We start from the raw sequence: 11,719 nt of genomic DNA, 5'->3' as shown, positions 1-11,719 counted from the left end.
GGCAGCTGGGGAATCACGCGTGTCTGCCCCCGGCAGCTGGGAAATCACGCGTGTCTGCCCCCGGCAGCTGGGAAATCACGCGTGTCTGCCCCGAGATGCCGCCCGTGGCGCTGCTGGCGTGACCCTCCAGCGGTTAACTCTTCTCCCCGAAAAATGTAAGCCGGTTGCACAACCAGGGATTAGGACGCTGCGCAGGCTCCCCTGTGCGTAACACATAATTCGCTGTTTTGCAAGCAGAGAAACTGAGGCACGGAAGAGTTAAACGCTGCGGCCACATACCTAGCGCCTAATTGCCGGGGCAAGAATAAAACGGCAGGGTCCCTATTCTCAGCCCCCAGCGGTATCCCCCCAGCTCCCCAACTTTAATACTTCTCAAAAGAAAGAAAGAGCTAACACATACTGCGGCTCCGTTCACGTCTTTCTCGCAGGAAGCGAAATTATCTTAAATTGGCACCAAATTACATGCTAAACTTTCCATTATCCAAAAAGTATGTTTGAATGCAGATTTCTTTATTTTCCACAGAAGTCGCTTTACCTCACGCCATGCACCTGCGCTCCCCGAGTGAAGGAGAACTCCCCCTTTTGAGCAGAATTCCCGAGCAAATAACAGTGTGCGGTAATAAAACCCCACGGAGGAGATTCAACATCATCTCAGGCAGGGAATTAAGGCGATCTGTGGAAAGTAATGCCCATAGTATGCAAATACAAATTCACGCAGCCTCCACAGCCGTATCAGTCTGCCAGAGAATCGCACCTTGGTTCGACAGAGGAACCGGGTCGTTGCTCATCCGCGCAAATCGAGTCGTTTATCCCGCCATCTCACCCGCCTACCTACCCAATAATGCAACAGCACTTACATTGCTACACATCCTAAAAAGTTGTAGTTCACTACAAATACATCCTCCCCCCCCCCCAAGATATTTTTTCACTGCAAAAATAAGACGATCGTGCTTCTATTCATAGAACAGCCTGAAGCCTCTTCGGATTTTAGACCCTAAACTAAGATTTTGATTCCCCTTGTTTTCATCTACGTGAAAATAAAAAACCACACCCCCATTCTATACATTCTCCCGTGCTTACCTCGGTGTCCAGATCTGTAAGGATACCTGATGGAGTAGCTTTGCAGACATCACTGGTCTAATTAGAAGTAGCTCCACTGATGTCATTCATTTTTGCAGGATGGGGGCCTTTGCTTTTCGCCATCATCCGTGCGACACACCCGATCACGCTATCTGATACCTATGTGCCAGGATTACGTTCGTACACCCATCATCTTACCCCTGAGCTTCCAGGGGCCTGCCCCACGCACCAGTTTTTAATATTGCCCAAGGAGTCAGTGACTGGAGGCTTTGCTGCTCTGCGCCCACTGCTGTGCTGTGGGATGAGCCCTGGATAAGATGAGGTCAGAGTTTTTTCACTTGGTGGTCTGCAGGCCCCTTGGGAGCTCATGGGCTACTTCTCGGAAGTCCATGAAAAGTAATCAAGGTTAGCAAAGCTATTGTAGGTTGGCATTTACTATACAGAGGTATGCACCTCTACGGGATGAACATGTCGGGGTTTTTTATTACTGCCCATTGTAAAAGACTAAAGAATCACAGGAAATACTGTTCGTCGCGCTTTTCTGAATTCTTTCCACGCAAGTTCAGAACAGGCTTCTGAGAAAACCTTAAAACGTGAACGTGCTCTGCTTTCTAAAGAGGAATGATAGAAATTTCCCTGTCTCCAACTCCTTGGATTTGAGGCAATATTTTTGTTTTTCTGTAATTAGTTTTCCTTTTTCCTTTTCCAAGTTTAAGTTACATGGTGTATTTTAGGAAACATTTCTCTTGGAAGCCATGCGAGGCCATACATGTGGGAACAGAACATGAATGTTTGCAGAATGGTGGGCTGTGTTTTAGGAAGTGGCGACTAAAAATGCTATCTAAATTATGTAGAAACTTCACCAAATGTGAGCTCTCCACGCTGTAAAAGGAGCTATAGCCCAGCCTTTACAAGGAAGGTAACGCAACTGGAACAAAGATGCTGTTTTGTCTCTGCGTGCAGCTGGGACTGCTCTGGAATAATGTACTCCTGTGTTCTAAAAGGACATACTGAAAAACTGAAGGGCTAGTGGCTGGAAAGATAATTTTGGAGATTATTGGAAAACACAGAGAAAAAGTTCGATCCTCTACTACTTCAACACCACAGGTATAAAGTTGTACTAATATAGCTACGGCCAAACAGGAAAGAATACAATGGAGCGTATCAGAGTAAGCCACTGGCATCATTAATAAAAAACCAGTGCTAAAAAGGAAGGGTCTACATATGATCTACAGACAGCACTGTTCGCTGCGGAATCAGCTTTAGAGGCTTAAAACACTGTGGTGACTCCTGCCTGCAAGTACCAGCGGCAGACAGGGGCAGGGGCTGCTGTATGAGTGGTGCCCCCTACAAACCCGGTGCCCAGCTCGAGCGGCCGGAGCAGGCAGGCCGCCTTACGGTGAAACAGAGGAGGATGGGAAAAGGCAGCCGCAGGAGGCAAAGACAGACATCTTCATTCTGCTTTAGATGTCTGACCACAATCTGGTCCTAAAGATTGGGGACCAAACCCGTGAGAGATGACCTCACAGTAGTCTCCTGCTACCTCCACTGGCTAAATTTCAAGGTGATGGGTAAAATTCTGCTGGAGGTAGAGCCAGTAGAAGTTTTGCCACGGACACCAGTGGGGCCAGAATTTCAGCCTTCATCTTTAATCGATATTTACCCCCTCAGCAAAGCAGGCATTTTGTTATAACGAATAAAGTCGTCAGACTCTCTGCCTCACTCAGTCATCTTCCTATCTGCACTCACACTCATCCAGGAGCACTCAGAGACTACTAACCAGGCTTGGAGTTAGGCTTTGTACTAACGCACAGAACTTCTGGTCCCTTGCCCAAGTTGTTTCATCAGACACAGTCACTCATATATTAAATTTTACTTAAATTTTTTGATCGCTTATATACTTTCTTAATGTCTCCCTCATGACTGTTATTTCTGAGCAGATGCACAACGCCAAGGAAAGAATATGTGGCTTTTCAGCACTTCTTTCCCAGCCTTCCATGGAAATCTGTTGCAGCAGCAGTGTCTGATAAAATATTTTTACTTACTTCTTTCTTTCTTCTTTTTTTTTTTTTTTTAAATTTGATAATATTCCTTTCACACTTGGAATCTTTTCCACTAATTCTTGCAGTCTCTGCACATGATGGTTAAGCTAATGAAGTTGAGTTTCTCCCCACTGTTAAACTTAGTCCAAGTATCACTTAGAACTCAGAAGTGTTCTTTTGCTCCTTTGCCTCCAGTTCCCACTGTTAAACTTAGTCCAAGTATCACTTAGAAGTGTTCTTTTGCTCCTTTGCCTCCAGTTTTTAAGAATTTCTACTTCCATTTTCTCCTTTATTTTGAAGTTTAGAAACTTGAGGGGAAGAATACAGTGTGGATCCAAACCAGCACTGTCAAGACTTTAGCTGGTACTTAGTCTTCGAGAGTAAGAACTTCCAGAGAGCTTTCCCATGTCCCGTGAGAGATGTATGTATTGCAGAGAGGTGAGAGAGATGCACAGCCAGGCCGAATCCCATTGAGGTCCATTTTGTCTCTAGTTGGTCTACTCACAAGAGCAAGGGGAAAAAAAAAGATTTTGACTCATGCATATGTAAATCTATACCACTTACAAATTGCATAAGTACAATATTTTTAACTCCTGCAGAAATAAAACTTGCTCACACAGCTGACGTGTGGACCATAGAGGAACACAGTTGTCAGAGTTTTGTCTAATCCAAATACATCATTTATGGCAACACGGCACCTGACCACTCCACAAAATCATGCACAAAAAAAAATAACTGCAGATTTGGCTTTTTCTTCCTTCTCTTTATCTATATAAGTACTGAATTTTGGTATGCTTGGATTAGGGAGGTCAAAAAGGCTAAGCTCAGGTAGTATGTTATTCCCTTTTACTCCGAAGCTGAGGTTTACAGCTACCAGGCTTGCGTGCGGGAGTGATTTGCAGGTTCACAAGGCCATTCTCTGAAGATGTGCTTTCTCCTGTGTTCCCAAGCCTCATTCTTCTAGTTTATAGTGCCTTTGTTTTATTGAAATGTAGTTGTTGTGAGAGGTCACCAACTGGGTGTATGAGCCAGCAACCCAGTAAGTAGAAGCTGTGCCGTTAAGGGATGAGGATGGAGAGGGATGAAAATGAATCTTTAGAGCTGAACTTTATATTAAACTTGCTATCAAACGGGTTGCTTGCAACAGAGAGACTAGCGTAGTCTTTTCGATGACAAAACCTGAGAAGCAGAGATTCTAATATTCATTTTATGTGTGGGTAGGCAGGGGCATACAAAGGTTAAATCACTTGCAGAAGTCACATGTTAAGTCAGCATTAAAACCAAGAATAGAAACCTAAAGTCATGCCTCTCAGTCCGAGGTTTCTAATGATTAAACTGTATCCTCTCCTTTGGCCTGGTCTGTAGCACACAACACAGTACAAAGTATACCTCCATGACATTTTGCACATAGGTATCTTAAAATATTTTTGCAAGTCAAACACAGTCATTGGACGGATATGCAACCGCTGATATTGTATATTCATCTGAAAGTGAAGTGGGAACAGGTATGCACAATAGGTAAAACTTACTAAATTCCAAAATCTAAAAGTACAGCTACTGAAATCAAGTGTTTCCAAGTTATTCTAACTGAAAAGCAGAAGCTGACAGGAAACCAGTAGAACAAGAACCTCAGGGGAAGACGTAGAAGCAGGCAGTTAACTTGCAGGTCTGCGAGTTAAGCGGGATGAAGCTGATGCATCACCTTTAAAGTAAACAACACAGTTTTGTACATGATGAGAGAAGTAATTAGCAGCCAAGGTAATGCCCTAAGTACAGGAAGAATGGAGTGTGAAAACCTCAGGCAAGTGAGAGTTTAGCAGCAGCAGATCAAGTCTCAGTTGAAGTACATACACGTGTCTACCTGGCAGCTCATCAAGCAACACTACACTAGCTAATTTAAATGAACTTCAGTATTAAATTGTGTTTGTGCAGGCAGAAATCATGTCGTGAAAGAAAGGTGCTCTGACAAGACTCGTAGAAGAGTTCAAAAGAATCTGATTACAGATTTTCTGATTGCAGAGTGTGTCCTGATAACCAGTTGCTAAAAGTGGAGTAGTGGTACCAGTTTATTGGGGAAGTACAACAAAAATCAGTTTCTTTTTTTCAGTAACAACTGAGTGCCAATATGGCTTTAAAAAATTAAAAAAAAAGGCAACTTCAACTCTGGATCCTTAAGAGTCAGAAAAAGATTAAAACTAGAAAAAAGAAGATCAGCTGTTGAATTTGCTCTGAGCAGCTTGTGGTTAACATTTCTGGAAAGAGCAGAAACCTTGGAAGTACCTTCCCACGCAGCCCTTCTGGGTTCCACTCGGTACTTTATGGAACTGCCCCAGAGTTGCTTCTATTTGTGTTCTCTTCTCGGACAGCCTCTTCCAAATGCGATGACTCACAGTTTATTGAATTTAAAGCTGTTTCCAGACCATGAAACTGAGGTCTGCCACAAGGGCCAAAAGATCATACACCCTCCATGGCAGAAAACAGATCGAGGACAACTAGACATAAGCTACAATGCGGAGGAGATGCTCAGTTTATCCTCAATAAGTATACCTCCCCTTCCTCAGTTTCCCAGTTTATCAGTTTCCATGCTTGAAATCCTCCTTAGGGGATGTGTCAACCATCATTTTGACAAAGGGCAAATTTTCTCCCTTAGCAGATAAGAGGTCCACTGATTTCACATGCAGTTGACCCAAAAACTACTTCAAATGCTGGTAACTTTAGCTCAATAGTACACAGATACAAGGCAACAAGGGTGTAAAGAAGCCATCACTTCTAAATAAAGAAAATGCTACTCAAACATATAGGCAACTCTTCTTTACTTCAGCTATTTTACTTTAGCAATTCTATGTTTTAGAAATTAAGTTACTCAGTGTTTAACACATAGGAAAAATGATTGAGAAAACGAAATCAGATGTCTTTTTCCTGATTGCTGAGCTTTTCTACAAGTTTCATTGCATAAGTAAGCACTAAAAACAGTTCAGAAAGTTTTAATCAGCAAAAATGTAATAAAAGCTGCCTCATCTACTTCCATTTCACTATTATATATATTCAGAGGTTCAACACTAGCGAAGAGGACTCGGAACAAGAAGCTCAGAATATCCAGGACAAAAGAACACAATAGGGAAAGTTGAGTCCTTCTCTAACCTCTCTCCCTCCATCTCTAACCCCCCCAAAAAGGGCAGGAGGGTACTGGGATAAACAGGGCAGTTTATGCCACGTATCAATGAGTCACATAACCTCGCAGCGAACGGCTCTAGCTGACTGTATCTGGCTGGCATTAGTACGTACCCAAAACAACGCAGTCCGCACTGTTATGTTTCTGCTTTGCTAGGAGCTTATCAGAAATACATACCCAGTAAAAAATTCACAAACATAAGAAAAGCTGCAGTACCCTTATCAGGTAGAGAATTATTATCTATTTAGCAAATAAGACATTGAGACATAATGGTAAAGAGATAGGAATGAAAACTGCCCCTGGCAAAGCGAAGAGACTCAATCTCGTGATTCAGCCCTAACATATTACAATAGCGTAAGCCTTCGGCGCCGTTCGAAACATATACGATACAAAAGGTCAGCTATCCTTAACACTGCATTTGCACGCTGGATGTGTCTGCCCCCAAATTTCTGCTTCAGACTCCAGGAGAGCAATGAGAGTTATGGGAGGTGGCGGAGTCTTTGCACGTGAAGATGTTCAAACAGCTACATCATAAATTTTCAGTGCACGTAATACAAGCAGTCAGGATGTAAATAGCTCTTGAGCCATTTCATACTATTTGTAACAGTAATTCTTAAGTTCTTTTTTTTTTTTTGAAATGGACAAAGGCATTTATTGCTTATTTAGAAGTTACAGCTTCTTTGCTGCTGCTCAAAGCTGAGACTGCCACAGATATATTTAACTAAGCACACAGTGAAGAATGAAGAAAACTTGGAAATCAAATTATTACTCTGGCTCCTGTGAACTTTGCTTCACTAAGCAAAAAAAACCTGCAGCAAACAAAATAGCTTCTGACCTTCCAGAACAACATTAAAAAAAAAAAAAAAAAAAAAAAAAAAAAAGTCTGATCTGCTTATGTGGGCAGATTTTGGCACAGGGTAAACATCTATGTTTGCTCCTCAAATTGCACAAGTCAGAAAAGAATCTCTCTCTCTCTCTCTCTTTTATCCACGACATGCTTTTAAACCGTCGCGCATTTATGTTTCTTTGACAATCTGCAGCAGGTTACTTTCTTCACATGGAAGTGCAAGTACTGGGGCAAAGTAAGCGTGCCAAGTGCCTGTAATCTGGTATCTCTAAAGGAGGAACGGGCACATCCTGCAGCGAGCGCACGTATCCTTACGTAACTGCCAAAACCGCAGTTCCAGCCTACTCGCCTTCTCAAATATTCAGCCAACCATAGCAGCATCTCTGCCCTCGGCCAAAGCTAAAGGTGAGCCCACAGTGTCTCAGATCTCTGCTGGAAAAGGGCCCAACTACTTAAGGGAGCCAGGCACAGTCTTCAGCCACAGCACACAGAGAGGGGAAAAAAAGTTTACAGAAGATAAGTTCAGGAAAGCCTGAAAGAGCGCCAGCCCCATAGCAGAGAGTCCCGTGCCAAAGTACAATTTGTACTGGCACTCTGGTGTAGTACGTTGGATCAATAACATCTGTAATAAAGCACATATTGACTGATAGGCTGGACGGATGCACAGAGGGAGAAAAGGGATTTTTCCTCTCCCAACATGCCAGCGCTGGAGCCTGGAGCGATGATTCGGCTCTACCTTCACGTGTTCACCTTTATTTCATGCTTTTCAAAGAGCTGCTCCCGTGGGTTCTTTGGGGTCCCCTCCTTTTTACGGAAATTAAGCATCTTTCATGACTGCCTTAATAAAATGTTGCAAGTATTGTGCACTAAGTAGTGCCCGACACATGCCTCAGACATCCTAGTTAGCTTGTTTGCAGGAGTCCGATTTCAGTGAAGGAAATCAGTGACAGCAAAAAGGTCCCAAACCTCAGGCGACGTAATGAAAGACCAAGATCACTGATTGCATAAGCCCTGTCGTTTCATGTGAACAGGATGAGTAAGTATTGAAAATGTGTACCTATGCCGTGAACTGGCCCCAGTGAGGGAGCCCCATTAACCAAGTAAGCTGGTTACCCTTTAGAATACAACTAACATCAGCTGATGAAATGTTTTAAATCCTTTTAAAGTTGCCAAAGATACACTAATACCCTGAAGTCTGTATTTTCCCAGGAAAAAAATAGCAGTCCAGAAAATCAAGCCACAACATACACACAAAATCCTTTTCTACTACATACGCACATGCACGCTTTCTCTTTGCAAGTATCTCAAAGTCAGGAGATCTCCAAGCCCAGCTAAGGGAAGAAGCCACTTGTCTTACTTAACAAATTCCTTCCACGTACCTACAGCTCATAAGCAACCACTGAAACCAAAAGCATGAGTTGGAATGCTCTTTTCACTGGGAATGAGTGTTTATGCCACTACCTTCTGTGAAGCCAGGATTTTTCCTGAGCCTACGTTTTATAGTTGCAAAGAATTCTATATAGCCATTGCCATTCAAATTGCATGATGTTGTTTAATAAACTGATGTATCGAGCACAACACATCGTACTCTGATCGAAGACCACCATCTCAACCTGAAGACCAAACAAGGAATTAGTCGACAGAGGGCTTAAAAGCTGCACGTCATTTCCAGCATATGCACCAAATGAAGTCATACTTAGCAAGGTGTTTGCTGCACTGACCCTGTTTACACTTCACAGCACAAAAATGGACACATTTAACCCTGTGAAAACTTAGGCCAGGTCTGAGAGCATTAAGCAGAAATAAAGTGAAAAATGTGCTAGGTTACCGAGACTAGATCAAAAGGACTTTGATGTCCAAAGCTAAAAATGTAGTTCAGCAGATTCTTGCTCATTTGTCTGGCTCTGGAATAGTCTAAACTTACTTAGTACCTCCCTGCATGATTGCAACATTCCTTGAAGATCTGCAGCTCTTATTTTTTTGGCATGATCTGAACTGCTTCAGTTTGCATAACGAGGTCATGGCTTCAGGCTCAGCCCAGTGAAGCCAGATGCGATGGTCTAGGGCTACCTATTGGTTAGATGCTTCCACTTTCTCCAAACTGAATTTCGCAACACTGTGCTGCAGAGCCAAAGGGCCTGCTTGTTCTCATCCCCCTTCATGACTCTATTGCACAACGCCTCAACTTTAATAAAAGGGATGGAGAACATGCATCTCAGCCCAAGTTTTGGGCTAAATCATTATATCTCATATCTTTGTACTTAGTAATTTTGTTCTGACTATACTACTTTTTAAAAACTGCAGGAAAAAACTCTTAATGCTTGACTCATTTTTAAAAACAACACAATATTTTAGGTCAGAGACTTGCATAAGGCTTTTGCTAGATATGCTACAGATATAGGACACCAACTAAAATATCTTCACTTTTTTGTATTTTTAACCTCTATTGATAATACCAGCACATGCAGCTTACACCTCCCTATTGAGAAATCATTTTGTTCCACGTATAGGAAAATCTCCTGTATATGTAGGCCACAGCTTGCAAAAATGAACAAATAATACATTTTCTAAGAGATTAAGTTCGTAAGCATGTTATGCTGCTTGACAGTGACAACAAACCACATGAATTTCCTCAAGAAAAAAAAAAAAAAAAGACAACTTTTACAAGAAAGAAGTGAAGTTGCAATTTTTTTTTCCTCTGCCCTAAGGTTACGTCACTTATCTCTTGGGTACAGATGACACTAATAACCATGTGCCTGGACTCCAGCTAAATTATCAGTTTCCTTTAAATAGTTTGAGGGAAGAAAAACAGCAAGAATGCTGTATAGGAAAGCAGGAAGGCTTGGTCTTGAGCCTAATTTTGAAAATTCTTTCAGTTTAGCATTTCGAATTTTGTTCTACAGGTTTTCATGTACAAAAAAATTATCATTTGTGGATGCAGAATCAGTAGCTGCATATGTAACTACCTGAACTGCACACCACGCGGGCACAGCACCGGTGTGCACTCAAGCTGTCTCTAGGCAAGTTCTAGTTATTCAGCCCAAGCACTGCAGAAGATTTCCACCCTTTAGAGGAGTGCTGCTCTTCTTTCGTGCTCTTTGCCTTTGTTGAAGATACTTACTTTAACCCCAAAGTCACTGGTCCTCATGAGTAGCATTATGTTTCCCAGTGACATTACACAGAAGCGTGCATACCTAAATGTTTGTAAATCAAGCTCTGAAGAGGACACCTTAATCCCTTGACTCCCATAAAATGCATCACGCTTAAAAAACTGTCTCATATAGTTGCTGTGTAGAAGATGTGAGAAAGATCAGGTAGGTGAGGCTTCCTAAAAAAAAGAAGGGTAATTCTGTTAAATTTCAGGTTGCAGAATGCCCTGCACCACTGAATTAACTGCTGGTATTTCAGCTGAATCCTCCACATCTCTACAAACACTAAAGCTAAAAGAGTATCTACCCATAACACAGGGTCCTGTCCACCAGGATGCAGCTAAACATTCAGGTCCTATTCGTGATCAGAAGTTCACAGCCAAATACAGGTAATACCAAGAGCATTCTGATTTCTACAGCAAAATGTAATGACTTCATTTTAATAGGTAAACATGATGAGCTCCTCAAATGACTGCTGAGGCATTAGAGATCATTAGTCCCACACAGAAAGCACTAACATCCTGCAGTATCAAATTGTTTATCACTAATTTACAGAGACTGAATCCACAAATACATTTCTGTCATTTTGTAGTTGCTTAATTAATTACATACATTAAGCAAATTAAACTGAAGGATGCAGTGAGTACTCCCAGGGCAACCAATGACTATGTCATCAGCAATTTGCTGCTTTTCCACTCAGAGAAATCCTCCCAGTTTTCTTTTTCTTTTAGTGGCAAAGAGGATGGTAAAAGGATGAAAGCTGTGATCTCACCAGCACAGCGGTAATCAAGAGAGACTTCCATTGCACTGAGATTAGTGGGATAACTCCGAGAGGAGAACTTCATAAGCATGTGCAGGAGTGAAGCAGCCCAAACTTTGGGGAATCTTCAGATCGCCATCAGAACGTCCCGGTGCAGCTTTTCATTACGGTAAGACCAGAAGCAGCCCACAGATAGAGAGAAAGCACATCAGTTTTTGCAAATTCATTCTTAAACTTCCTATGTGGAGTCTCCTAGAAAAGTATGATTTATAAAAACTAACATTTAAATAGTTTAATTCCTTTAATATACCAGATTAACACTAATGACTATAATATTTACTGATTTGTTATCTTTATATAAAATGCCGTTAAAGGCAATTGTAAGCTCGTAGTTAATAACTTTTTGGATAAAGCTGTTCTGCTAATTCATTTTCCTCTTGTATAAAATAACGCAAAAGAAAAATCAACACTAAGATCTCAAGTGGTTAAAAAAACCAGAATGTTATTTTGCTTGGAAACAAAGCAAAACCAACAACAACAAAAAAAATCTGTCCAATATTTTAAATACCATACAGGCTGCTATGAAGAAAGTGAACTGCCTGCCAGGCAGACCCAGTATCTCCACAAACCCTGTTTTCCACACATTTAGGTTTGGAGACATCAACTGGA

At 41.8% G+C, this 11,719-nt stretch overlaps 1 long non-coding RNA gene across 1 annotated transcript; it reads right to left on the bottom strand.

The window, feature by feature from the left end:
• Window positions 1-3,374: 3,374 nt before the first annotated feature.
• On the bottom strand, window positions 3,375-11,193 carry LOC118451719. Its single transcript, XR_004841269.1, has 3 exons — window positions 10,903-11,193; window positions 10,263-10,469; window positions 3,375-3,619 (listed from the first exon to the last, which is right to left on the bottom strand). It is a non-coding gene; the product is annotated as an uncharacterized LOC118451719 (long non-coding RNA).
• Between the last annotated feature and the right edge of the window lie 526 nt (window positions 11,194-11,719).

The sequence above is a fragment of the Egretta garzetta genome, unplaced genomic scaffold (assembly GCF_000687185.1).
Source record: "Egretta garzetta isolate BGI_Z169 unplaced genomic scaffold, ASM68718v1 scaffold542, whole genome shotgun sequence".
NCBI classification, from domain to species: domain Eukaryota; kingdom Metazoa; phylum Chordata; class Aves; order Pelecaniformes; family Ardeidae; genus Egretta; species Egretta garzetta.
This window is presented reverse-complemented; position numbering and strand designations above follow the sequence as displayed.